The sequence below is a fragment of the Pleurodeles waltl genome, chromosome 5 (genome assembly GCF_031143425.1).
Source record: "Pleurodeles waltl isolate 20211129_DDA chromosome 5, aPleWal1.hap1.20221129, whole genome shotgun sequence".
Classification (NCBI taxonomy): Eukaryota; Metazoa; Chordata; class Amphibia; order Caudata; family Salamandridae; genus Pleurodeles; species Pleurodeles waltl.
In genome coordinates, this window is record NC_090444.1 from 527,382,796 (window position 1) to 527,406,342 (window position 23,547).

Below are 23,547 nucleotides of genomic sequence, written 5' to 3' on the forward strand. Positions count from 1 at the left end.
AACCCGTATTACAGCAAATGCATTCAAAGAAGGGTTCCAGATAAAGAATATAAAGCAAAGGGGAAAGGGGACAACCTTGCCTGGTACCTATGTAAATTAGAATAACAAGAGAAATTACCATTAACAAAAACTTTATCACGAGGGTCAGAAATGTAATAATTTTATAAATGAAATAAATTTGGGACCTAAGCCAAACCAGAGGAGATTGGTAAACATGAATTGCTAAATAATTTAGTTAAATGCTTTTTCAGCATCAAGCTATAGGGCTGCAAGGGGTGCATTGTATTTCTTAGCCAGTATGAGAATATTAGAGGACATTATGCCATTATTCGCCATAAGTCTGCACAACAGTTTCTAGGTGAGATTCTAGGGTCTTGGCACATTTTTTGCAGTTAAATTTAATCAAAGAGCTGGGTATAAAGGGTTTTATAAATGGTGTTTTTTTTTATCTGGCAGATGAATAATAACAATCGGCGCTTCTAGGAAAGAGCCACTAGCCTTCGAAGTCAGAAGGAAAGAATTAAAAATTTCTAATAATTTGGAGACAAAAAAAGATACAAAGGAGGGAATTAATTCAATAGAGAATCAGTCTGGACTGGGAGCTTCATCTGTTTTTAGGGATTTAATGGCATCTATAATGTCTTGGTGGGTTATTTTAGCTTCTGATGTTCTAAATGTGTCAGAGAGAGGAGGAGGACTGGGAAGACCATTAAATCATTTTTGTATATCAGATTCCGATGAAATGGTATCTTCTGCATAGAATGATTTGTAGTAAGATTGGAAGACAGTAGAGATATTGGAGTTGGAAGTCACAATGGTATTTGTGAATTCATGACGAATAGGTCAACTTTTTTATGCTCTGATTTAGGAATTAGCCAGCATTTTACCTGCCTTATTTTTACCTCCGTGGGATTTAGATTTAACTTTAAGTATGATGTTACACACATCAGAATTAGCAACTTTGTTGTTGTTACATTTGGCTTTAATTAATTCATGTAAAGCCAAGGGAGAATTAAAGGTAATTTAAGTATTTTAATTTGCTGGAGTAAAGCAAGGTATTGGGAAGATAACTTTCATTTCCCTTTAGCAGAATAAGCTATAATGAAAGCTTAAAATGAGGCTTTAAAAGCATCCCAATTGTTAGAAATGGAATTGTCAATACCTTCAATCAGTGGTTCCCAACCTTTTGACTTCTGTGGACCCCCACTTTACCATTACTGGAACCTGGGGACCACCACTGAATCATTATTGTACTCTGGGGACCACCTACTGAGTCTTTAAACCTGGGGACCTAATCTGTTAAGATTTTTAAATTTTCTAAGCAGTGGTGGACCCCCTGAGGAGGCTTTACGGGTCTCCAGGGGTCCCCGGACCACAAGTTAGGAACCACTGCCTTGAATAATTTGAAAGAATTCCTTAATGAAACCAGTGGCATCTGTTATAAAATTGTGAACTGATAGCAAGGAATTATTGAATCTACAGCAACCACTTTTGGAGTTATTGAGGGATAAATTAAAGGAAGATAAAACAGGGCCATGGTCCAAAATAAAAATAGAACCAATTTCTGAAGATTGTATAGAAGGGAGTAAGGACTTAGGCCCTCATTACAAAATTGGCGGTATTGACCGCCTACCACCACGGCGACAGTAGCAAACTTACCGTCGCCGTGGCTACCAGCCGCCCACCCGCATTATGACCGTAGACAGAATTCTGCCAGAAGACTGGTGGAATACCGTTGACGGTCATGGCGGCGGACGGCAGTAAGGTGGCGCTGCTGTCAGCAGCAGCGCCACGCCAGCAAAACACCGCCGACCGTATCATGAGCAATGATACGGCCTGGCAGTGTTTTGCTGGTGGACGCTGCTGCTGGCAGCAGCACTGTGTCCCGTCTCCTGCCGGAGGACCCCCTGGAAGCAGGTAAGATGGGTTCTCCGACAGGAGATGGGGATGGGGGTGTTGTGTATGTGTGTGGGGGGGTGTTGTGTGTGCATGGGGTGTGTGTGTGTCTGTTTTTGTATGCATGCATGTGGGTGTGAGTCGCTTTGAATGAGTGTGTGAATGACTGAATGTGAGCATACATGTGTGTGTTGTGAATGCATGTGTGTGACTGTATGTTTGTGTGTGTTGCACTGTGTGGGTATGTATGTGTGCATGCGTGGGTGGATGTGGGTATGTGTGTGTGTGTGGGTGTGCATGTGTGCGTGTGTGGGTGTGTAAGTGTGCAGGGGGACTGGAGGTGGTTGGTGGGGGAGGACTATGGGGAGGGGTAGTGGGGTGGGGGAGACCACTATCAGTGCCATGGAAGGAATTCTCTGGCACTGATAGTGCCTACTGCCATGGTTTTCATGGTGGTATGCTTGCCAAGAAAACCATGGCTGTAGGAGGGATCATAATGTGACGTCCGCCTGGCTGGAAACCGAACTCCACAGCCCAGCGGCCGTTACCACTCTGGCGGACGGAGTGGTACATTGGCAGTTTTGCTTGGGCCAAACGCCAATTTCATAATTTAGGAAAAGGTACCGCCAGCCTGTTGACAGTACCTTTCCCCAAATTACCGTCGACCCCCAGGGTCGTAATGAGGGCCTTACTAACTAAAATACAGTAAGTTCTAGACATGGTAAAATGTACATTGGGAAAAAATGTAAGCTGATGAGTATCAGTGTTGCATGTTTTCCAAACATCAAAAAACAGAGGAGTGGTAATGCCTTATGGAATTTATCAGGATTTAATTTGAATGTGGATTTGCTGTCAGTAAAGGGGTCCAACCATTGAATACAATCACCTGCTACAATGATGTTGGGAGTATAAATTGAAGCAAGTTTAACTTTAATACTATGCCAAAAACCCGGGTTAGGTTTAACTGGGTCGTAGATATTGAATTGAGAAACTTGTTTGTTATGAATAATAGCAGTAACCAATACTCATCATTCATTAGTATCACATTCAGCTAATAAGATCTGTACTTTTAGCGATTTATGACATAGAATGGCCGCACCACCCTTGCGATCAATAGCCGTAGAAAAATACAGCCTGACCAACCCATTGGCATTTTAATTTAAGCGATTCAACATCATGACAATGAGTCTCCTGCAAAAAGGCAATGTGAGAATTGAGTTTTGACAAATGAGAGAGTACCTATTGTCTTTTAATTGGATGTCCCAGACCACAAATGCTCCACTAGACAATGTTTAACGTATTGGGAATAAGGATAGGGGAATAGGAACATGGATGACAGGCTGCAGTATGCAGTATGCAGTTTACGTTTTTGGATTTCTTGTTCAAGGAGAGGAATTTTGGTGGCCACATACTGAGGATTGCTAACACATTGCTCCATCTCGAACATTTTACCCTCCATAACGATCCACCAGTCTACAGTTTGCTGTCATTTTTCATTAGTAGCACACATGAAAGGTTTTAGACCCCTCGCCTTATCAAGGATAGAGCCCAGTACTGGATTGGAGGACAACATAATATGTGATTGGAGATCATTCTTGGATCTTTTAGACTACGTGCAGTGGCAAGATCATCACTGGCCATTTTAACATAATGTATAGAATAATGTGAAGCTTTCTGGAAGGGCCTTTTTCCTACCCTTTCAAGGTGGCGAAGATGTGAACGGAATTTAAAGTCAGTAAATTGTAGCGTGGTAACCTCAAAAAGTAAGCAGCAGCAGTAAAACAGAATTCAATTAACTTCAAAGTTAGATTAATAAATGAGAAAGGAGAAAAACATCTGTAAAGACTAGGGACCTCATTAGGACTTCGGCAGATGGAAAAGGCGTCTGCCGAAGTCCCGTGGTCAGGGTACCGTCAGTGTGGGATCCTTCCCGCAGCCTCTACTGCGAGTTTCCCACTGACCCAGCAGGAAAAAATCCACAACATTGACGCTGGCTGATAATTGATCGGGTGGAAATGTTGCGGTGCGTAGTGTGCACCAGCATCCATCACTCCTTTCATTGTCTGCAAAGCAGACACTGAAAAGTGTGATGGGGGTGGCAATGGGGGCCCCTGCACTGCCTATGCCAAGTGCATAGGCAATTCAGGGGTCCCCATAGGGCCCGTGCACCCCGCCTCTGCCAGCCTTTATGTGGCGGGGCAACCACCACGTAAATGCCGGCGGAGAGGGGGGTCGTTATCCCTAGGGCAGCGCTGCTCTGTGCGGCCTAGGACCGCCAGCACCACCAGTGGCCAAAAAGTGTTGGTGTTGGTGGTTCGACCGTGGTGCAACCGCCACAGTCGTAATGCGGCTGCTGGACTGCCACATTATCAGCAGTCTGACCGCCATCGTGGCCTTGGCTGGTCTGTAGACCACCTGGTTCATAATGACCGGTTAGTTATGTTCAGGCCATCAGCAAATGAAAATTCCCAGTGTCTGTATCAGAAATATAGAGCAATTCTGTGAGGAATCTGAGAGAAAATTCCAGCAGACTCTGAGAGAAAAATCCAGCAGACTGAGTGCAATGAGAAACCTCATGAGAATTAGTGGCATTGAGGGTGTAGGCCTGAATAAGGATGTTGCTTTCAGGCTTATCTAAAAGTTTAGCAAAAATTGGGAGGCATGCAGCGTGCAAACAAAATGGCGGCTATTCATATATTATGGAAATTTACCACTGCAGTACTGGGAAAAAATAATACCATCTCAAGTTGTAAAACTTAAAATTTTTGAGAGAGTGGTAACAAGGAGCATACTCTTGTAGAAATTAAGTTTACCCAAGACACAGAAGAACAGAGAAGCAGAAGGCAGAGGATGCAGACAATGTGAGCAGCACACTGCTGAAATGGTGGCCGCTTGCTGCTGTAAGAACTCACCGCCTTAGCTTGGGGCACTCAGAAGACTCTAGAATGAACACCCACCAGCTGAAAACAATGCAGGGCTGAAAGAGAGTATGAAGGCACGTCCAGGTAAAATACGCACATACTAAAATTGGCTTTTAGTAGGCTTGCAGCAGATCTCAGGGGTCCACTGCAATCCTGTTCAGCGTGAAAGCCACACCTCCTTTTATGAAAAGTTTAAACTGATATCCATGTACCTCTGCAACAGTTTGGAGAAGAGCTGTAAATTTGGACCACGGCAGACATTATTCAGGTCCTTCGTTTCTTTCTCTTGTTGTTTTCCAGTGTCCTCCATTTGAGGAAATCTGGTACAGTTCTTTAAGACATTAGAGTGTTTAATAGTTTCAGCCAACAAAACATACCTACCCAGCTTATCTCTTTCAATAGAGGTGGGGACTGAATAGATTCAGAAAAATGGGGGAAAGTTAATTCTTGGCTATTGTGTTGATCAGCTCTGTAGATGTCAGTGGTGGTTTCTTCATTAGGGGGGCAGGGCTCCGCCCCAGCTTCAATTTTGCATTAAAAAAAACGTTTCCCCAGCTTCAATTTCTGCATCCCAAAAAAAGTTTCATACATTAAAACTTCAAACAGTGTCACCCTCGTTCTGCGCGAGGGTCAGGCAAAACCAGGCACTTTTGAAAGTCACGTGTGCTGCAGCGCATGTGCTGGCCGTCGCAGGATTTATAGGGCTTCCCTGATCTCAGCCCTGGCCTCCGGCAGCCTACAACACTGTAAGGGACTGCCTCTGATGACGCACTGAAGCCTCGGTCAAAGAAAACAGCCTGGGCGCTTTAGCATAAGCCCTGGGTTTCCAAAGCTGGCTGTCAATCAGCAAGGCTGTGTAGCACTGCAGCCCTTCGTCACAGGGTGGGTGGGAACAAGCCTCCATGGCCCTACCTCATTCTGGGAGTAGCTGGGAAAGGATTGCGTTGTACATGAGGCTGGCTGACCACGACGTGATCTGCATGCAGAGGCGACAGGAAAAGGTAAGTATTTGACTTTAATACAAATGTTATTCCCCCCATCCCCTGCCTTGCTCCATCCCCCCCCTACTCCCTCCATCCCTCCCCTCGCCCGCCTTTCCCTTTGAGATTTGCGGTACAGCAGGTCAAATAGCAGACTATGCATTTACCATTAAAACACCACATAGTCATTCAGATTTTAGTTCAATTTTACTGCCCCATTGTTCCATTTACCAATTATATGTCAAGGGTATGCTTAGATATTGAAAAGAAGACACCCTGCAGTTTTTCCAACACAATCTCAACCCGCATGATTGTGGACTTCTCAGGAATGGCCATAACTAATTGTTACTCACCAAATCCCTTTCCACGCACATTGTGAAATACTCCGGGACAGTGTCCAGCCCATGTACAGCAAATCCGCCTCCGTGATGGGAAAAACACTCCTCTGTTTTAAGCGCTGAAATCGTTTGAAACGTGAGTGAACAGACTTTCCTGGGTACGTCATTCATATAAGAGCAAATAGGCTATGGTACAAATGTTTGTACGTTTGAAAAGAAACTTTGCGATTGCTTGTATTTTTATGTATACCGTTACCTGATTTACATTTCTTTAGAGTGCTTCTTCTTTTTAAATAAATATAGCGGTATTTAGTATGCTGTCTGCGATTTGAGCATTTCTTTACAATGATGGGACCCCAGATCACTTTACAAGCAAAACGCACATATTTCAGCAATTCATTTTAAATGGCATTCAACTTTTATCTGTCTTAAAAGGCCAAAGGCTGAATCATTATCCAGATGAGCTGTCTTCTCTCCCACGTCAAGAGCACGCCTGCAAGTGTCATTCACTGGGCTTCTTCTCACGCATACACCAGGCACGTCTTCAGGTGTGTCGCACCAGCCTTGAATAGCTCTCCAAAGTGTTTGAAATGCTCATGTAGATATGTGATTCTACCCACCATATTGCAGTCATCCTATCCTAGTACATCTGCTTCACCTCAGCATGAGGCCATATGTTTGCAAGAGAATATGCTTTTAGGCACTTTGGAAATAGTCTAAGCCATGCAAAATGAATGCCTATACATACGGTTTTTACATTTCAAGCTTACCTTTTTTTTATTTGTATACTCTCACTAAGTGTAAATCACCCCTTCCCCCTTTTATCAGTAAATTAGTACTTTAAAAATCCCCTGCAGAGTAGACAAGTTATGTACATTGCTTACTTTCCAGTACACTTGCATATGGTGCTGTATTGCACACATACAAAGCACAGCAAAAATAGCCTAGACTCCATAACTAATTTCATTCTTACTGGAGATCTTGGAAGAAGTTAGGGAATTCATGACAGCTTTGGTCAGAATTCTAATGTAGCATGGCAGCCCGTGGCTTACTATGATTCAGCTTGGCCATCTATGAAAAGGGCACCTATTCATATTACTTACTGATTTGTTTTGAGCAACAATAAGTCGCCCTGTGCTTTTTAATTATCTTTCGAGACTCTTGAGATTTGTATGGCTTCTTTTTAACTGTTTTGTATTGATGATGTTGTACCTTATATGCTTTTGGGGCCTTTTTGCCGTAATAAAGCTAAATTGAATTCTTGAATTGAAGTCACCCTGTGACCACTTCAGAGCACTGCTTTTTGTGGGGGAGAACCCCCCAAACCCACCTTATCATGGTCAGGCTCGCTCACTAGGCTCGCTCGCCACTGGGCACTCATCCAGAACTTTTACGCCCCACCACTTTCAAATGTCACCAGCCGCCACTGGTAGATGTCACATCACTAATTGAGTACCAGGAGACATCAGATTTCATGCTTGTGGACTTGTTGCACTGCTGTTTGAATACATTCGTGGGGGATGATTCAATCAGTTTCACTTTCTCAATGATGTACGTGCAAAAGTCTTCATGTTTTTGTTTGAATGTGTTTGTGATCAGCACAGGTGGGATATGAGTCGTTTGTCTTACAGTTTCGAAAACCTTTTTTCGTAGCTTTTTGCTAGATTTGTTTGCATATGGATTTAGCATAGAAGATATGTTTTTTTGTGTCAGCTTCTTCCCAAAGTGGATTACGAAGGGTTCTTTGGAGAGGGATGTTGATGTGAGATTTGTTTTGTGGCTTTGAGATTTTTTCTTTCCGTATTCCCAGTAAAACTTGGCTCGTTGTGAGTCAACATTTTAAGGAGTTATCTTGTCTATGTCAGGAGGCATGGTCTCAATGTATAGACCTACAAGTTTGCTGACCACCTGCACTAGAGTTATACATTGTTCGCAAATGTGCATTCTTTTATGGATCGTTGTCAGAACGCATGCTTATTAGGTATCTGACACCATTTTTTGTTGTTGACTGGGGTCTTTATTCACAGCACAGCGTGAATAAGAAGAATTGCTTTTAAGTATCCCATTATCAAAGAAATCTGCACTAATGCCGAAATAGAAGTTTGAAAATGTTTGTTATAGTGAATTATAGAGACGGGCGACAAGAAGATCTTTCATTTCCGTATGAGCATAAATCTAAGCCTCACAAGTATAGAACATAAATGTACAAGTATTAATGCACAATGCTCCAATGGAGATCATGTAAGAAACTGAAAAATAAGAGCTGTGCAGGTGCAGAAACTGAAATCACAAGCAATCTTTTTTTCAAATATTTGTAATGGCACATTTGTAGTTACAGACTGTTAGACCTGGAATGCTTTGCATGGTTTCCCCTGACTTTTTGCCTTCTGACCTCCTGTTTCGCTGACCTCAGTTTTCCTGGCTTTAGGATTATGTGCACTTTTCCATTGCTAACTAGTGCTAAAGTGCAGGTGCTCTGTACTCTAAACATGGTGGTACTGGCTTATCTACAATTGGCATATTTAATATACTTGTAAGTCCCTAATAGAGTGCACTATATGTTCAGGGCCTGTAAATTAAATGCTACTGGTTGACCTGCAGCACTGATCGTGTCGCCTACTACAGTAGCACCTTAAACATGTCTCAGGCCTGCCACTGCAGAGCTTGTGTGTCCAGTTCTAAACTGTCATTTCGACCTGGCAACTGCACCCACTTGCGGGCCCAAACCTTCCTTTTTAGCATGTGTAAGTCACCCCTAAGGTAGGCCCTAGATAGCCACAAGGACAGGGTGCAGTGTATTTAAAATGATGGACATGTACTTTTAAGTTTAACATCTTAAGGTAGTGAAAAAGTATCACATTCATTTTTCACTACTGTAAGGCTTATTTCCCCCTTAGGATAACATTGGGATTACCTTGATACAGCTTTTAAGTGTAATTTCCAATTGGGAAACAATAGAATTTTCTAGGTTGGTTCCTCTGGACTCACTATTTAAAACCACAACTTATGGTGAAGTTGGATTTTTAATTGTAAGTCTAAAATTCTACTTTTAGAAAGTTGGTGCTTTTTTACTTTAAGAATTCTTTGCCTCAGCCTGTCTCTGAATTCACTTCACGGTGGGTGACAGCTGGGCTTTGTGTATTCCCTCTAGACAGTCACACACCAAAGGGAGCTGAGGTTTGCCACTTGCATTCTGATGGATCTTCCTGGGCGACATGGGTGCTACTTGCACCTGAATAGAGCTGTGCCTGTTCCCACACAAAGAGCAGCATAACCCCCTGTAGAGTGTCTGAGACAGGGAAGGAAGGGCAGGGTTCTTGTGCTCTTGAAAGACCTCTCTTTGAAATCCCTCCCACTTCAAAGGCTCAACTGGGTATAAGTACTGGACCTCAAACGCCACCAACTCAGTAGACTTCTTGTTCTGAGGAAATTCTGCCAGGAAGAAGAACTGCAGTGCTGCCAGGAGGGACTACCACTCTGCTAAACCACTTTGCTGTGTTGGCCTGCTGCCTTTTGCCTGGAGTGAGAAGGACTGGACTTACCTCTCTACTTCCTCCAAGAACCTAGGTGACTCCAATGGCTTGCTGGCTTGCCCCGTGTTCTGGAGTCTCAGGGCCACGGAAGACTTCCTTCTATCCTGCTTCAGCTATTGGACTCTGCCAACTGTGTGTCCTGCCCTGCCAAGAGGTTCCAATCCAATCCTGGGCTATGGAAGTGGGCGGAGCAGCTGCTGTACTACAGAAATCAATGCCTCAACACCATTTTGTGATCGAACCACCACATCCTCCCTCAATGCCGACACATCTTTGCTGCTGATGAGGTCTTCGCATCGATGACTGTGCAGCTCAAGATTGCCCCATCACTAGCAGCTTCTGCGCATGGCCTTTACATCCCCTGCTGCGTGGCTTAATGACGACGCATTTCCTGCATCACTAAGGGTTCTACTCTGCACCTCGAGGGTATTGCTTCAACAACTTCATGTCTTGATGACAATGCATCACCCAGACTCCGTGGATCAGAACCAACGCATCGCCTTCTCATCGCCTCCTCGACATTGTCCTGGCCCTCCATGCAAGGTACTTTTTAGTGGGCCCTGCGTGGGTAATGTAGCTTGCCTGGCCTGCATCCTGGTCAACCTCAACTTTGGATTTACCTCAGTCTAGCATGACCTCAAGTAACCGTTTAGCGCTATGGAATTCTATGTACAATATTTAAGTTTTTTGTTCAAAAAATTCATAATTCATATCTCCAGTTCTACTTAATGGACTTTTATTGATTTTATCTTGTTTTACTCATGACAATAGTCTTAATGTTTCTAATCTGGTGTGAAGTCCCTCTGTGGTATTTACACTATGTTGCTGTAATTTAAGTGTTGCACAAATACTTTACACATTGCCTCTTAAGTTAAGCCTGACTGGTCTGTGCCAAGCTACCACAGGTTAATTTAGGTTGTGTATCTGACTTACCTTGACTAGGATTATGGTCCCTAATTGGAAACGGTGCATACTTATAACAACTAGAAATCCAATTTCTAATATGGATCAATACAGAAATATACATACCTCACAACAGACTTTGCTGGCAGTTATGCTGGTTTATTACTGGCATTGGTTCAGTAGTGAGTCAACACAACATGCATCAGTGTGTTCATGGGAATTGTCAATTAACTTCTTTAAAAAATCTCAAGCCCAAAGGAAGCATAACCTCAACTGTCAGAATATTGTACTCATGTGTAGTGCAGGTTCAACTTAAAGTGACAATCAGAGTTAACATGGTGAGTGCAATAACCTAGCCTTCCTGGTAATTAGGCTGAAAGAAGCAGGTCCACATTTAGACCTCATTCCTGTTCCCATGTTTCAGAATTTATCTCCTGTTTAAATATCTGTAAATTACCCGTTAGTCATCTGTACTTTTGCACTGAGAACTCAGTTGGCCCTAAGGTGGCCTTTTGTCCATCTTTGCTTGTCGTGATACTAGTATAGTGTCCTACTGAGTGACAAATCACCCCACCGTCCCTCCGTTGGCTTTGATTACTTAGGAGAGCTATCTCAGTTCTGGTACGGTTCTGTACATCACTCAACTATGGTGCTATATTGGGCACTTGCCAAAGCTATGTTTCGTTTGACAAGGAGGAGTCAGAGGTCCAGGAATCTACATAAATGATTATTAGTTTCAGTCCGGGCATTTGTCCCAGCAAGGAGATTTTAGCATCCCAGTTCGCCATTATGCTTGAGAAGTCAATTAAGATTGTTGTTACCTCATCCCAGTACTGTGTAATTAAGGTACAGTTCCATGTGATGGGGAGGAAGTCCATTTGTGGCTCTCGACATCTAAGACAGCAGTCAGATATGCTATTGTATTAGGTGTTAGTCACTCCTGGTGAATGTAATTTGATTATATGAATTTAAATTGTATTTTCTTAGTAATAGTTTTGGGGTATTACTGAATTGTGTCCCAATCATTATCCAACAGCTCTATGCCCATCACTCCCTTCCGATGGGCCTTGACTTCACCTGGGTCAGCATAGAGTATGGGAGATAGTATCATAGAGTAGGGATATGGCTTTTCTCAGGGCCCCAAGTGTCATCATCATCTGTAGCATTTCATTCCTGGGTCGTTTGTCCTCTCCTTTACACACATGTTCCTAACCACACTGAGCACTGCATTGTGTGTTAGGAAGTGTCCTGTATTGAACTCCCAGGTGTCCCTCAGAGTCTTATGCAAATGAAGGGTGCCATTTGAATATAGGTCTCCCACCCATTACATGCCAGCCTTGGTCCATGGTTGAAGGTAATGTATTCTGTTGAGTATTGTAACCCCCAGGAGATACCATACTAGGATTTCTGGGACATTCAGTTCCTGGGATCCAGCATTTCCAGACCTGGTACCAGCATCAGAGGGTGTTTTTTAAAATGTGGGGACATTTATCAGAAAGAGGGGGCCATCCCAAAAACTGCTTCATAGATTGTTATGGGCTCAACACTGCACTGAGTTCCACTGGTCATTGATCACCACCTCATGGGCCATTGTAGTTGAGCAGGTAAGTAATAAGCCTCATAGGTGGGAACCTCCCACCCTCCTTTGTACAGTGGTCTCATATGTTAATGTATTCTCACTCTTCCCATTCCCCTAACACAGATCAGTTGAGTCAAAGAGTGTTGAGCTCCATGATGACCTTTGTTGGTAGTGAGAACAGCAAATTTGTGAAGAAATAAAGCAGAATCAGCATCTTCACTATTGCAATGCATCACGTAAGGGAGAGGAGGAGGCCACACCAAAATGTCAATGATTGTTTTGCTCCTGTTATCAACCTTCCTAGGTCCCAATATACATGAACTCCCAAAAACTTAAATGAGTCAGTATCTCAGAGGAGTGGGGAGTTTTGTGTTGCCAACCATAGAAGTGCTGATATGAGCAGGAAGAAGTAAGATTTACTCCAAATAATCTGAATACCTGATGCACAGTCAAAATCAGAAAATAACTCCATCACACCTGGGAGGGCAATCTCGCTGTCGCTTAGCTATTGGAGGGCATCTTATCATACAAGTAAACAATGTGATATTTGTGTGGCAGCGGGATATCACACTCTCTCTCCCTGTTGGGGTGAAAGCAAGCCAATGGTTCCATGGTGAGGACAACAATGATGAGAGTGGGAACTCTTGTCTCGTTCCGCATTGAATAGGACATTCAATGCGGAACGAGACAGGGGTATCATGTGCCCCTTGCAGATTCTAGCCAGGGCCTGCATGAACAGTAATTTGACTCACCTCTGCATTTCTGGGACCCAATCCATCTTTTCAAGAACAGCAAAAAAGAATGGCCACATTATTGTGCAGAATACCTATTCAATACAGGTGATGTATCCCCTTGTGGTATTTGATCCATGACATGGAATAGGTGTAGCAGGATGAGAAAGGTGTTCTGGATGAGCATAAACTGCATTGATCTGGTTGGGCCAGATCAGTCATCAAACCTTGTATTCTTTTGGCTGGAAGCTTCCCTGGGATGTTGCCATCTGTATTAATGAGAGAAAGCAGTTGGTACAATTTCATATTGATGGGGTCCAAACCTTGCATGAGTGGTACTACTATCACTGCCTCCCTGACCAATTGTGGTATGGTCCCCTTCTCATATGCATTAATGTATATGGTCAACATCTGCTGCGGCAGACAAGCCTTGTATGTAGTATTCAACTCTACTGGCAGGCCATCGGGCCTTGTAGCCTTAGGTACGAGAATTGGTCATTTACTAATGTTATCACCTCTACCATGATGGGAGCATCTGGAAGTGGTATGCTATCTAGAACTTGATATGCACTTAAAGTGTGCCCTTCTGGAGGGGGGAGTAGAAGATGTCATAGTAAGTTGGAAATAATACATTAATGTTTTACTGGGAGTGTTGTAGCGTGAATTGTGAAGATTGTTTTTTCTGTTGCTTTCACATTCAGCAGCCACACCAACAATTGGCTTGCCCTGTCCCCTTCATTGCGTTGTTTTGCAACAAATTCCTAATAGTCCACATGTTGCATTCAGAATAACTGTGTATCGTATTGTTGATGCACTTTTGGTTCAGCTGGTGCAAGGGTTGTGTCTATAACAACCTCTTTCTCATATTTATGCATATAAGTCTAGATATCAAGGATCTGTGCATGCAGAACTTTTCTTATTCCACAGGAGATCTTAATGCACTGTCAGCATATCAATAGTTTAAAAGCTTCTGACTCAACCGCACATTCAGCTGTAGTTGGTGCATTTTTATGGCATCTGTTGTTATGTGTTTGCCAACCTGCATGCGATAATGGGTTTCTTGAAGTGCCACTATAGTGTGGCCCATGGCTAAGGGTTTGGCACAGGCCAATGACAGCAATTACGATATATGGTTGAACACCACCTGATCCAGGAATTCCGTCCTGTCAACCATGAATGCTGTGTTACCATCCACCAAAAATAAATTGTACATTCCAGGTACAGCGGGGAGTCAAATTAGAACTTTTTGTTGTGTATATGTAACTCGTGCCAGATATCTGACAGGCTCCACTGCTCCAGGCATCTTGTGAATCGAGCCATCAATGGCATTAACTGTGAGCCCTCTGCAGCAAGATAGGATCCGTCCAACTCACAGTCAAGCACCATGTTAATGTCCTCACACCGTAATGGCTGTGCTGATACATGGTGTAGACAAATGAGGTTCAGGCTATCTAGGAAGTGTGACTCGTGGATGTTGGGGGCATAAACACTTGGCAGAACAGTGGCATAACAAAGGACCCCACAGTTTCTGTGGTGTGGGGGGGGGGGCCCAAGCTCAAGGGGGCCCCCCAGCACAGTACACTGTGCATGGGCGGCAGGACCCTGACTAGGCCAATGTGAGAGGGGGCCCCTACAGGTACTTTGCAGGGGGTGTCCTCTTAAATTTAATTATTCCAATGGGGCAGAACTAGAGCACCAAATATTATTCATCTACTTGATGTTCCAATGTGGGAGCCAAGTACAGAGTAAGACACTATTGGTGCTGTCCTGATCAATGTGCATCCGGAGGAAGCAGAGCAGTAGGTGTCATGTATTTAGGAAAGCAATTTCTTTTTTTTACTTTAGTTAACTCCCAAAGTGTCTTGTAAGTGGCATGCAGATATGCAATGTGAACAGCTATCCTTTTCATAAATGGAGAAGACCCTGTGCCTTTTAACCGGAGTTCCCAACACTCGACATTCCATGCTATACAGTTGTATTGGCTATGCACCATGACTCTTTAAGGGGCATTGGTGGATTCCCAGTGGCAACATAAGTTCAGCTTTGCTTATTGACATATCCTGTTCAACTTGTCTGATCTGGCATTGAGCATGACGGCACCTCCTAATGTTACTTTACTCACCCATTTTTGCACCTAAACATATAGGCCCTCATTACAACCCTGCCGGTCTTAGACTGCCAGGGTTTTTGTGGTGGATTTCACCACCAGCAGGCTGGCGGTGAAATCCCAAGTATTACGACCGTGGCGAAAGCGCTAAGGTCGCACCGCCGGGACCGGCGGTTTCCTGCCACATTGGTCCCGGCGGTTTTAATTCGCCAGGGCAGCGCTGCTTGCATCGCTGCCCAGGGGATTACGAGTCCCCCTACCGCCAGCCTTTTCCTGGTGGTTTGAACTGCCAGGAAAAGGCTGGCGGTATGGGGAGTCATGGGGCCCCAGGGGGCCTCTGCCCTGCCCATGTCACTGGCATGGGCAGTGCAGGAGCCCCCTGCCATGGCCCGTGCAGCTTTTCACTGTTTGCTATGCAGACAGTGAAAAGCGCGACGGGTGCAACTGCACCCGTCGCTCGGCCGCAACACCGCCGGCTCCATTTGGAGCCAGCTCCTGTGTTGCGGCCGAGATCCCCGCTGGGCCGGCGGGCAGAAACGAGGTTTCTGCCCGTCGGCCCAGCGGGGATCTCCTGATGGCCGCGGTGGGAGTGCGGCCCCATTTGCGGCCGCCCGGCGGTCAGATCTTGGCGGGCGGCTGGTCATAATGAGGGCCATAATCCTTACATAGGATGTATTCAACTAAGGGCCCTGTATAACTTCCCAACCCGGCCACAGTTTTGGAGCAAACACTAACAACAAAGCCTATTATGTCCATACAGAACGTAATAGCACCTAGTGTTGGGAGGTTGGTGTCAAATGGGGTGCACCACCTGGGTTCTGTGTTACTATGTTTTAGTGCAACAACATAGTGCGGTTGTGTGCATACCCATAGCAACGTAGTAGACCCGAGTCACAACAATGATAGAGGGCTACCCAGGTAGGCTGTGGGCAGGTACGGCCATCCTCACCTCAGTGGGCACCAGTAGGTGATAGGAATGCCTGTGTTACCCTTTTAATTCAGTGCAGAGGTAATATAGGAGGAAAGTGGAGTGGGAGATTATATTACAGGGTGAAATGTATATATACAGTTAAAGATATCATCTTCTAATCTTGGGGTGAGCACCTGACCCCATCCAAGTTCATGCACCTCTAGGTCTGCCAGATCATCTTTCTTGTTTGGTGGTGTCAGGTCAGAGGCTTAGGTCTCACTATCACCCTCTTACCAAGGTCGGGCAAGGCATATTTATTGCACTGTAAGTTTAGGGAGAGTAGATCGTCAGTGAAAGGTGCAGGTCCACCATGTAACATATATTTTCTACTAGTGCAGTGATATTATATTCAATAGGTTTCTCATGGTCCAACAGACACCATCACATACAGGGTTTACTTGATGAGAGAGGGTCTGCAGGAGAGTTTCCCTGTGGGTGATGGAGTGCTCACATTACAAGTGGTCTTGTAGTGAGACCTAGAGCACCAAGCCAATCATAGTTCATAGACAACAGGAAAATAGTCAAAGCAAAGCAAATCATCTCACTCACCAATGCAAGTGAGAAGGTGTGTGCAACTCAGTGTGAACCAGCATAGAGCAGTGAATTTAGACACTCTCTGTATTAACAGCACCTATAGAGCAAGGCTGCATGTTGTAGCAGAATACCACTCTACAGGGTCCGGATACCTTCTCTTCAGGATCCTAATGCATGGGATTGGGTCTTGCGCAATGGAATGAACATAGAAGGGACAGCTTTAATCTTTCGCCCAGTGACATTATCCCTTTGTCCAATCTTTTTAACAGGTTGGTACTGGCCCCCCATTGGTTCTCAAAACAAAAGGTTCGCAAAATGTTTCTGAGTTTCAGGTTTTAGGAAACTTTAGAATACACGTTGACACCTGCCAAGGGTCCAGGACTTTGGCAACAATGCTTTAAGTTAAAGACTTACACCAAAAGAGACCAGCAGCAGGGTCCAGGTCAAGTGCTTAGCTTGAAATGCAGGAAAATCCCTCTTGAATTATGTTGCATAAAAAGGAGGTTAGCCTTTTAACATTTGGGGGTCACTTCTTTGTCTTGGGCACAAGAGGGAGAGCAGGTCCACAGGTGGTCCAGTCTCCAGAGTTCTTCACCGGTCACAGATAGCAGGTCCAGTCCTCCTCTGTTCTTTCACAGGTTCAGAAATGATGTAAGGAGTATATTAGGGGCACCACAGTTATGCCCAGCACCAGTTTATGGTTGGGGAAACTCCTGGCCACCCCCCTAAACAATGGGATAAAGGTTCCCAGGGGTGACCCACCTTTGCAGCATTGATATTTAAAAAACAGCTTATGAGTGCAGCTCTGATGCTCACAAAATGGCCACCGGCTGACAGAACTCCTGCTCCACTGTCTGGATTTTTTGACCAGAGACACATTTGACCTCATCCCATGGAAGCGGAGGGCAGCTGGAGGGCAGGGGACTTTGATATTGAGTTAGTTCTGTTACTCTGAGCATCCCCTTTCTTGCAGCCTGCTCTTCTGCTTTCACCCACAACAGGCCACTGCCAGCATCTTTCTTGCCAATTTTTACACTGACAGGAACTTGAACGTATGCTTATTCTTTGTGAGGCTGCTCTTTTCTAAAGTGGATGTCTGGGTTCTGCTCTTCCAAATAATGGCCAGGCTTTCAGAAGTGTCATAAATGTCCTCTTTTTGGGGATCTTTCCACATTTTCGTCAACTCCTCAGCCAACAGTACTCTGCTGGGACTGTTCATTTCACTCAGGGACAGTTCATATCACTCAGTTCTTTGTTTTCTCCTACACTACAGCTGGATTGCTTTCCACAGTTTTGGTCAGCTGCTTCAAACATTGTCAGTCAAGTCTTCTTTCCACCTTACTGGTGCTCTTTATACTGCATACACAAAATGGGAGAGGGAGGCTATACTTCTTCAAAGAATGGTTCTCTCACTAATGTTCCATCTGTTTCATGCAAGGAGAATCCAGGTGGAAGCAATAAAAGATTTCATAAATATGCAGCTTCTTTTATGAAATCCTCCCCCCCATTACCAGGGACGACATAATGTATGAATTAAAAATGTTGAAACATTTCAGGATGGAAACCACTAATATTTTTCAACATCTTGAAGACAAGTGGTCTCTTCTTGCGTCTAAGGTTTTTGATATTGAACTTCATATTGCAGAGTCTCGGAATGCAGCCTCGAAAGTAAACATAATGGCCAAGGAAGTTGCCGCCCTCAAAAGACAAAACAAAGATAAAAAATAAAAAAACAGGCATAATAATCTTTGTGTTTATGGTATACCAGAGGGAGCGGATGGGGGTGATATGATTTCCTTTTTTACATGTGAATTTACCCAAGATAGTAGGTCTCACCAACAGTTCTCCCCTTAACATTCAAAGAGCCCATCGTATTGGACCCAGACTTTCAAGGACAAATTTTATTCCTAAAACCTAGAGGAACTATTATCCTTTTCTCCAATATATTGGTTTAATGCAAGTTCTTTCTGCCTCCATGTTGCGAAAGCAGATGACTTGGCCTGGTCACAGAATTTTCCTCTCACAAGACGTATCCCCAGTTACAGCTGCTCCTCATCCTAAGGAACTCTTGGACCTACGCCCCTCCTTGTGCACAATGAATGCAAGATATGGCCTTCTCCGCCATGTACCTTCAAGGTTACTTACAAGGACAGGACCACCACTTTTGATTCTCCAGCACAACTCAAGGAATTCATCCATCTTCACAAGAGAAGAGCCATGGACACTGGCGACACTTCAAGTTTCATTTATATTCTGTCTCTTTTGTTTCCTGTTCTTATTTGTCAATGGGCTGATATTATCGCATTGCTGCCTTTCTATTACCAATGTCTTTTCTCTTTCTCACCCTTGTCCCGTGCCTGTTGACATTGGCTTTGTTTAACTGTTCATTGTTCAGATGTTGTCTAGTCTTCTTTCAATTGAACGTCCATCTCAAATCTCCCCTCCTGAATGGGTAAGATGTCTTTCTCAGTTTTATACATATCCCAGATGGCAGTATCCAACATTTTTCTTGTCCTCTTTGTCTTTCTCATGTCTGGTTACTTACACCTCTAACTTTGTTTTTGTCAGATCGGGTGTTTCGGTCGGTTCATCCTTCATGGTGTTCCTCTGTGCTCCATCTACAATTTTTCCTTTTCCCTGAATTTTCCTTCCATGGTTCTGGTCCTTCTGACTTTCACCCATCCTTCTTTGGTTTTACATCTTTTGGGTCTTCCTTGGACTCATCCCTTGTTTGTTCTTCCCAGTCACTTCCTGTTTTCCTCTCTGTCTTTTTTGTGTTTTTGTTTTTGTGGTGGTTGCTGTTATGTATTTTGTATACCAATTTTCTTTATCGATAGATTAAGAATTGTTTCTCGGGTTGCAAAGGCCTTCAGAGCCCCATTAAGAGACAAAGAGTAGTCTCTCATCTCTTTAAACTCTCTTATCATGTTGCTAAGTTACAAGAAACTCATCTTTTAAAAAAGACATTCAAATGCTGAAAAAAGCATCCTTAGTGAAAAAAGTTGAGTTGGTTCTAATTATTGTTCTCCTGCTGTTCACCAAAAACATGGTACTGTACTATTATTTTATTCCATGAAGCTTTATCTGTTAATAATTAAAGCAAGAAAGTGATGTGGATTGTAAGTGGCTTCATCTAGCTACAACCATTAGTTTGTGCCCTTACTCCTTTTTTAATTTTATTGTCGAAGGTCCTAATGAGGTGGATACACATTTCTGGGATTCAGTCTCAATTAAACTAACATCGGTTATGGATGTTATTCTCATTATTAGAGGAGATTGTAATCAACGGATGGACCTCTTTCTAGATTAGATAAGTCTACCTTCAAATACATCCTTAACAATACACAAAAATCGTTTCATAGAACAGTTTCTGACAGAGGTTTAGTAGATGCATGGCATCTTTGTAATCCTTATCCCTTAAAATATCTATTTTTTTCTCCTACACACCATTCCTCCTCTAGAATAGACTATTGGACTCATTACAGCCCCGGGGGTAAAAACCACCTACCGCTGCGGCGACGGCCATCAAAAGACTGCCGCCGCGGCTACCAGGCGTCAGCCGAATTATGACCAAAGGCGGATTTCCGCCATTATGATGGTGGAAATCCGGCTGTGGCCATGCCGGCGGATGGCGGTAAGGTGACGCTGCTGCCACCAGCAGTGCCGCGCCAGTAGACTGCCACAGACCGTATCATGACCCATGATACGGCCTGGTGGTGTTCTGCTGGTGGTCGCTGCTGCTGGCAGCAGCGCTCTGATTCCTGCTGGAGGACCGACAGCTGGGTGGGGGAGTGTTGTGTGTGTGTGGGGGTGTGTGTGTCTATGTCGGTGCGTGTGTATATGTGGGTGTCTGATGCGTGTTGGCTCTGTGTGCATGTATGGATGTGTGAGTGCGTGTATGTTGTGTTGTGTGAATACGTGTGTGTTTGTATGTCAGTGTGCATGGATTTGTGTGAATGGATGTATGAATACATAGAGGAATGTGGATATGTGTGTGTATGTGTGTGTTCGTGTGTGCATGAAGGTGCGTGTATGTAGTGGGGGGTCTGGGGAGGAGAGGAATGAGGGGGGAATCTAGGGAGTGGGAGGGGGATGGGAAAGACCTCTATCAGTGACAGGAAAGGAATTCCCTGTCACTGATAGTGCCTACCACCATGGTTTTCATGGCGGTAAGGTTGCCACGAAAACCATGGCGGTAGATGGAGTCATAATTCCGCAGGCAGACAAGTGACAGCCGCCAGGTTGGAGACTGAAGTCTCCAGCCTGGCGGTCATTACTGCCATGGCGGTCGGTGTGGTACATTGGCGGTTTGGCTTGAGCCAAACTGTCAATGTCTCAATATGGAAAAAAGTACCGCCAGCATGTTGGCAGTAATTTTTTCCATTTAAACACCATTCGCCGGGCTCATAATGACCCCCTATATTTTTCTAGATAAAATTCCTACACATTTGATTCCCACTGAAATAGGCCACATCCTTGTCTCTGACAATGCTTAAGTGATAATTGAGCTAGAGTTTACCCCATTCCTCCACTCGCTCTAAACGGAGGCGCTTTTACAATTGGATGCTACAGGATCAGCAGTTTGTCATGGGATTTGAGCAAATCGTCACTGAATTATTTGACAGTAACATTAGTCCAGATATCAAGTTCCACCATGTTTGGGACTCTTTCAAATCTGAAGTGTGAGGCTAAATTATCTATTTTAGAGATAAAAAAAAGGCTGCTACCAAGGAATCCTCCACTCTCTTACAACACAGTAAGAAACTAGAACATGAATAATATTACTTGTCCCACAAAGATGTTCTAGATCAACTCGTCCAGGCCAAACTCAGTTTTAATAGAACTTCATCAATAATGCTTGTGTTGCGCTTTTAAAAATGAATGTGAAGTACTATAACGCAGGTAAGATGCTAGATAGGTTTTTTTAAAGCCAAAAAACAAAGGTCTAAAAAAAATCATTCATGATACATCTGGTAATTGATTTATGCTCAGAGGACACACTTTCCACTCATGATTCTTTAAATTCATTTTTTCACATGATTCTAAAAATGAAAGTCCCACATGTTGATTTCTCTCCACTGGAGGCAGACATCTCCCATGCTGAGATAGATACAGCCATTTCCAAACTCCCAAAGGACAAAGCACCAGGGCCAGGTGGATTTATTGTTGCATTCTACCCTAAATTCTCAAAAGTTCTACAACCCAAAGTCCTATTACTCTTTCAACACCTTCTAGTCTCTGACACTATGGTTGGCACTTTTTTGGAAGCCATGATATGTCTGATTCCTAAAAAAAGATAAAGATCTGGCTGAATGCAAAAACTAAAGACCACTTTCCCTTAATATTGTATACTGTAAAATCTTTTAAAAAATCTTGGCATTCTGTGCAATGAGTTAATCCCTTCTCTCACTGGAATTAAACACTCCGGTTTTGTCAAAGGTCAAAACGTTTCGGACAATTCCTGCACCTTCCTAAACACTATCCATTGCGCTTCCTGAAGCAAAACCCTTTTAGTGGTGTTTAACTTTGACGTGGAAAAAGCTTTTGATTGTATAAATTGGGATTTCTTGTTGATGCACTTAAATGTCAAGGTTTTGGTCCCAGATTTCTGCAGCACAAAATTCTCTATGCTTCTTCTTCCCTCTCGGTATTCAGTAATGCCTTCCAGTATCCTTACTTCTCTCTCACAAAAGGGACCAGACAGGGACGACCCCTGTCACCATTAATCTTTTCATCCTTGATTTGGAACCATTATATATATTATAATCATAGACAGGTAAATATTAAATGTACTGCCCAATCAGGCACCATGTTGCTCTATGTTTCCAACCCAATCACCTGAATCCCTGAGTTTATTTGACTATTGTCTTGCTACTCCTCCATTTCTGAATACCAACTTAACATAGATAAATCCAAAGTAATGCCGGTCAACAATTATTGCCAGAAGGATATGTTTAAAGATATGGGCTTCTTGTGGAATTCCTCCATTCCAGGGTTAAATGTCTAGGGATTTTGAACTCCCCCTCCATTAAAGGGATCATTAAGGCCAATATAGAAGCTCTAAAACTAACACTTTCTCCTTTTCAGCTAAATGGTCTCCTCTTTATATGTTATGGTGTGGTAGACTAGATACAATTAAAATGATTCTGTTGCCTATTGTTAACTTCTACCTACATATGCTTTCTCTCCGGTTACCCCAAACTACCTTCAGATCCATTGAGTTTTTTTATCCAGGTTCTTATGCAACAAAGAACCAGCTAGGGTCTCCCTACCCAAACTCAAGAAGCCAAAAACAAATGGCGGTGGTAACTTAACTAACTTTTCATAGTATCATTCAGCCTTTACCCTCAAACAGATCTAGTTCTCTATCGGTATATCTCCTTCTATCTCCTCTCCCCTCTGGGGCTGGGTTGGGCTTTCACTAATTTCACACTTTTCATTTCTTCAATTTGCCCTTATTGCTCAAAAATCTAGCTCTATACCTTCTCCCTTGTTTAATCATTGCAATCATATTGCGAGTTCATATATCTCTTAGATATATACACATTCTCACTTGCTATCATTATCCCCTATCTGGTACAATCCTAACATCACCATAACCAACAAAGTCCTCAAGTGGTCTCCCTGGTTGACTAAAGGTATTACATCAATTTCCCAGATCATGTCTAATGATCAGTTCATCCCCTTTGAATAATTACAAATCCGCTTCTTAATTCCCCCCTCATGTAGATCCAAATATGCTGTTCTCTTAGACATTCTTAGACAAAATGTTATAGAACTCTGGTGATCCTATAACACCTAATGACTGCTCCACAGAAGTCAAAGCTTCTTTTATCTATAAACAGCTTTCTATTTCAGATTTAGGGATTGACATAACTACAACAGAAGTCTCTTGGGAACAGGACCAACAGTTCACTTTCTCCATTTCTATATGGAATAAATGATTGCTAAAAATAAATCATAATTCTCGTTCTGCCACATCTATTCAGACCATGTTTTTCTTTTACAATGGGTTGCTTTTAACTCCTTGCCCTTTAGTTAAAATTAAACTCTTC

At 43.4% G+C, this 23,547-nt stretch overlaps 1 long non-coding RNA gene across 1 annotated transcript in view; it reads left to right on the forward strand.

Moving 5' to 3' along the window:
• The first annotated feature begins 5,649 nt into the window (after nt 1-5,649).
• LOC138297283 (uncharacterized) overlaps nt 5,650-23,547 on the forward strand; it is a 152,719-nt gene continuing 134,821 nt past the window's right edge. Inside the window, exon 1 of the long non-coding RNA XR_011203998.1 lies at nt 5,650-5,818. This is a non-coding gene — a long non-coding RNA (uncharacterized lncRNA). The remainder of the gene's footprint in view (nt 5,819-23,547) is intronic.